This window comes from Orycteropus afer, unplaced genomic scaffold, assembly GCF_000298275.1.
Source record: "Orycteropus afer afer isolate SDZICR_OR568_19922 unplaced genomic scaffold, OryAfe1.0 scaffold00706, whole genome shotgun sequence".
Classification (NCBI taxonomy): domain Eukaryota; kingdom Metazoa; phylum Chordata; class Mammalia; order Tubulidentata; family Orycteropodidae; genus Orycteropus; species Orycteropus afer.
Genome location: NW_006922293.1, coordinates 991,592 through 997,312, shown reverse-complemented (window position 1 = coordinate 997,312; position 5,721 = coordinate 991,592).

Sequence of the window (5,721 nt, the reverse complement as noted above, 5' to 3'; positions counted from 1 at the left end):
CTGTGGTCAATGACATGAGACAAAGTATATGTGAACTGCTGTATGGGAAGTGAATTTGCTCTGTAAATCTTCACCCAAATAAAAACAAATAAATTTAAAAAAAAAAAAAAGAAGAAGAAGTGAGAGACAGGACCCAAACAGATATATGCACATCCATGTTCATTGTTCTCTTCCCCCTTACCTGGATCCAGCCATCTGCTCTGTCTTCCCTCTTCCTGCATGGGTTGGGGCTCTGTCCACACAGGCAGGAAGAGGGAAGCCAGGGTAAACAGCTGGATCCAGGTAAGGGGGAGAGAGCCCCTACCCAGGCAGGAAGCAGGAAGCCAGGGCAGACAGCCAGACAGGAAGAGGGAAGACAAGGAAGTGGGCTGAGAGGTTTTGGAACAGCTGAAGGAGACAAATTTTTCTGTAAATTTGTCATACTGTGATGGCTTATGTGTTGTTGTGAGGCTGGAGGCTGTGCCACCGGTGTTTCAAACACCAGCAGGGTTGCCCATGGTGGATGTATTTTAGTGGAGCTTCCAGACTGAAACAGACTCAGAAGAAGGAAGAGGCTACCACTTCTCAAAGAATTGGCCCCAGAAAACCTTATGAATAGCAGTAAAACACTGTCTGATATATTACTGGAAAAATTTATGAATAGCCCTGAAACATTGTCTGATATAGTACCAGAAGATGAGCCCTTCACATCTGAAGGCACTCAAAATACCACTGGCAAAGAGCTACCTCATCAGAGTAGAACTGACCTTAGTGATATGTATAAAGTAGAGCCTTCTGAATCTCCATTTGCTGATGTGACAAGACTCAAAATGAGAAGAAATAGCCGCAAACATCCATTAATAATTAGAACATGGAATGTAGGAAGTATGACTCTAGGAAAATTGGAAGAACTGAAGCAACATGACTTGTGTCAGGCGCACCTGTCTTCAAGGAGATGTCTTTGCTCTTCAGCACTTGAAAGAGGTCTTTTGTGGCAGATTTTCCCAGTGCTATATGTCATCTCATATCTTGACTGCTGCTTCCATTGATGTTGATTGCAGAACCAAGTAATATGAAGCCTTTGACAACTTCAATCTTTTCTCCATTTGTCATGATGCTGCTTATTGGTCCAGTTGTGAGGATTTTTCTTTTCTTTATATTGAGGTGTAATCCATATTGCAGACTGTAGTCTTTAATCTTCATCCATAAGTGCTTCAAGTCATCCTTACTTTCAGCAAGTAAAGTTGTGTCATCAACAGGTTGTTAATGAGTCTTCCTCCAATCCTCATGCCATGTTCTTCTTCATATAGTACAGCTTCTTAGATTATCTGCTCAGCATACAGATTGAATAAGTATGGTGAAAGGATACAACCCTGATACCCACCCTTCCATGCAGTATCCCCTTGTTCTTTTTGAATCATGGCCTCCTGGTCCATGTACAAGTTCCTCATGTGTACAAGTGAGTATTCTGGAATTCCCATTCTTCTCAATGTTATCTGTGATTTGTTATGATCCACACAATTGAATGCTTTTGCATAGTTGATAAAACATGAGTAAACATTTTTCTGGTATTCTTTGCTTTGAGCCAAGATCCATCTGACATCAGCTATGATATCCCTCATTCCACATCCTCTTCTGAATCCAGCTTGCATTTCTGGAAGTTCCCTGTCAATATACTGCTGCAACCATTTTTTAATTATCTTCAGCAAAATTTTACTTGCATGTGATATTAATGATATTGTTCAATACTTTCCATATTCTGTTGGATCACCTTTCTTTGGAATGGGTACAAATATGGACCTCTTTGAATCAGTTGGCTAGGTGGGTGTCTTCCGAATTTCCTGGCATAGGCAAATCAGTGCCTCCAGAGTGGCAGTCATTTGTTGAAACATCTCAATAGGAATTCTGTCAATTCCAAGAGCCTTGTTTTTTGCCAAATCCCTTCACTGGAGCTTTGACTTCTTCCTTCAGTATAATCAGTTCTTGATTATATGTCCCCTCTTTAAATAGACAAACATTGACTAATTCTTTTTGATACAGTGACTCTGTGTATTCTTTCCATCTTCCTTTCATGTTTCCTGCATCATTCAATATTTTGCCCATAGAATCTTTCAATATTGCAACTCTAGGTTTGAATTTTTTTCTTCAGCTCTTTCAGCTTCAGAAATGCCAAGTGCATCCTTCCGTTTTGGTTTCCTAACTCCAGGTCTTTGCACATTTCATTATAATAATTGACTTTGTCTTCTTGAGCTGCTCCTTCAAATCTTCTGTGCAGCTCTTTTATCTTGTCATTTCTTCCATTTGCTTTAGCTACTCTTAGCTCAGGGGCAAGTTTCAGAGTCTCTTCTGACATCCATTTTGGTCTTTTCTTTCTTTTCCTTTTAATGACCTTTTGCTTTCTTCATGTATGATGTTCTTGATGTCATCCCACAATTCATCTGGTTTTTGGTCACTGATGTTCAATGCATCAAATCTATTCTTCAGATGATTTCTAAACTCAGGTGGGATATAATCAAGGTCATACTCTGCCTCATAGAGTCAGCTTCAACTTGAACTTGCATATGAGCAGTTGATAGTCTGTTCTATTGTCAGCTCCTGGCCTTGTTTTGGCTGAAGATATTGAGCTCTTCCATAGCCTCTTGCCACAGATGTATTCAATCTGACTTCTATGTTCTCCATCTGGTGAAGTCCACATGTATAGCTGCTGCTTGTGTTGATGAAAAAAAGGTATTTGCAATGAATAAGTTGTTGGTCTTGTAAAATTCTATCATGCAATCTCCAGCATTATTTCTATCACCAAGGCCAGATTTTCCAATTACTAGTGATTCTTCCTTGTTTCTAACTTTTGCATTCCAACCACCAATGACAATTAACACATCTTGATTGCATGTTCTGTCAATTTCAGACTGCAGAAATTGGTATAAAAAAAAAATCTTCAACTTCCTTATCTTTGGCTTTGGTGGTTGGTGCATAAATTGGATAATAGTAGTAATAACTGGCCTTCCTTGTAGGTGTATGGATATTATCCTATCACTGACAGCATTGTACTTCAGGATAGATCTTGAAACATTCTTTGTGATGATGAATGCCACACAACTCCTCTTCAACTTGCCATTCCCAGCATAGTAGAGCATATGGTTTCCTGATTCAAAATGGCCAGAACCAGTCCATTTCAGCTCACTAATGCCTAGGATATCAGTCTTTATGCATTCCATTTCATTTTGGACAATTTCCAATTTTCCTAGATTCATATTTCATACATCCTATGTTCCGATTATTAATGGATGTTTGTGGCTGTTTCTTCTCCTTTTGAGTCATGACACATCAGAAAATGAAGGTTCCAAAAGCTCTACTTTATCCATATCATTAAGGTTGGTTCTTCCAATTTCTATTTCAGGTCACTAATGCCTAGGATATTGATATTTTGCATTCCATTTCATTTATAACAACTTCCAATATTCCTAGATTCATACTCCAATTATTAATAGATGTTTGCAGCTGTTTCTTCCCATTTTGAGTCATGCCATATCACAAATGGAGGTCCCAAAAGCTATGCTCCATCCACATCATTAAGATTGATTCTAAAATCTCAAAACCTACTACACAGCCATTGTAGTCAAAACATTTGGCAATGATAGACACATAGACCAACAGAAAAGAATTGAGAAGCCAGAAATAGATCTGTCCACCTATAGACAGCTTATCTTCGACAAAATTCTGAAACCCATTAAATAGGGAAGAAATAGTTTCTTTTCAAATGGTGTTGGCAAAACCGGACATCTGTTTGCAGAAAAATGAAATAAGAACCAAACCTCAAATCATACACCCATACACAAACACTAACTCAAATTTAAAACCTGACACTATAAATTTCATCAAATAAAAAATAGGGGCAAAATCAGGGACCCTAATATATGGTATAAATAGAGTATCAAACAACTAAAAATAATCAAACAGCAGAAGACAAACTAGGTGACTGGACGTTTTAAAAATTATATTCTTATGTGCATCAAAAGGCTTCTCCAAAAAATTGAAAAGAGAACCTATAGATTGGGGGGAAATATTTGGTAACAAAATATTTAACAAGGGTCTTATTTCTGAAATTTATAGAGAACTCCAAAACCTCAACACCACAAGACAACCAATCCAATTAAAAAATGAGCAGAAAACAAAAACAGACACTTCAGCAAAGAAGATATCCATGTGGCCAATAAACACATGAAGAAATGCTCAGAATCATTAGCCATTAGAGATGCAAATCAAAACAATAATGAGATCATCTCACCCCAGCAATAACAGTAAAGTACAACAAGACAGAAACTAATAAATGCTGATGAGGATGTGAAGAGATTGGAACTCTCATACACTGCTGGTAGGACTGTAAAATGGTTTGACCACTGTGGAAAACAGTATGGCACTTCCTTAAAATATTGGAAATAGAAATACCATTTGATCCAGCACTCCTACTACTAGGTATATATCCTAAAGAAGTAAGAGTCTGGACATGAATAGATATATGCACACCTATATACATAGCAGCACTATTCACAATAGCAAAGAGATGGAAACAGCCTAAGTGCCCATCAATGGATGAACAGATAACTAAACTATGGTATATATACACAACAGAATTCTATGCAACACTAATATGCAACAGAATAATGAAGAATCCACGAAACACCTCATAACATGAATGAACTTGGAGGATATTATGCTGAGTGAAATAAGTCAATCACAGAAGGACATACATTAAGTCCACTATTGCAAAAAGACAAGGAACTGTTTACATATGGAAGGAAATTTTCTTTGTTGGTTACCAGGGATGAGAGGGGAGGAGAGGGAAAATTGCTAAATGGGTAGGCATATATATAATAATGCTAACAGGGGGCAAAGTTGTGATAACTTCTTAGCTGTACCCAAATACCTTGAAGGAGTGAGCTGCTGGGCCTGTAGGCTTGGGAACCATGGTTACAGGGGACAGGAAGCTCAATTGACCTAACAAACTATATAAAAACATTGTTCTACATTCTGCTTTGGTGAGTAATGACTGGGGTCTTGAAAGCTTGCAAACAGCTATCTAAGATGCAACAAGTGGTCTTTCCTCATCCACAGCAAAGAAGAATGAAGAAAATAAAAGACATCAAGGGACTAGTGGACCATGGGAATCTTAGCCTACAAGACGCTAAGACCAGAAGAGCTAGATGGTGCCCAGCTGCCACTAACAAGCACTCTAAAATGGATCAAAATGGGAGATCCTGGACAGAGTGGGAGCAAAATGTGGAATAAAAGTGAAAATCAAAAAAAAAAAACAGGCTTAATGGTGAAACCCCTGAGACTATAGGCCTTAGTCACCCTTTGGGCCTGGAATTGAACTCATTCACCTGGCTTAATTCCAGCCAAATAGTAGACAGGCCTACAAGGTGAAGAATTACACCAGGTAGTACACTCCTTATAACAATCAACCATGAGAGATCAGAAGCACAGCATTTGTCCAGGGAGATAGTTCAGAAGGCAGGACTGCATAGGAAAGGACACAGGGAAAAGGTAACCAAAGGAAGGAAGTGGGAAAAGAGCTGTTACATTGTGGGGACTGCAATCAATGTCAGGAAATAAAATATGAACCGTTGAATAGAAAATGAAGCTCTGTAAACTTTCACCTAAGTCACAATATATATACAATGGTGTGTATATATATGTACACATATATATATGTATGTATGTATACACACACACACACACACA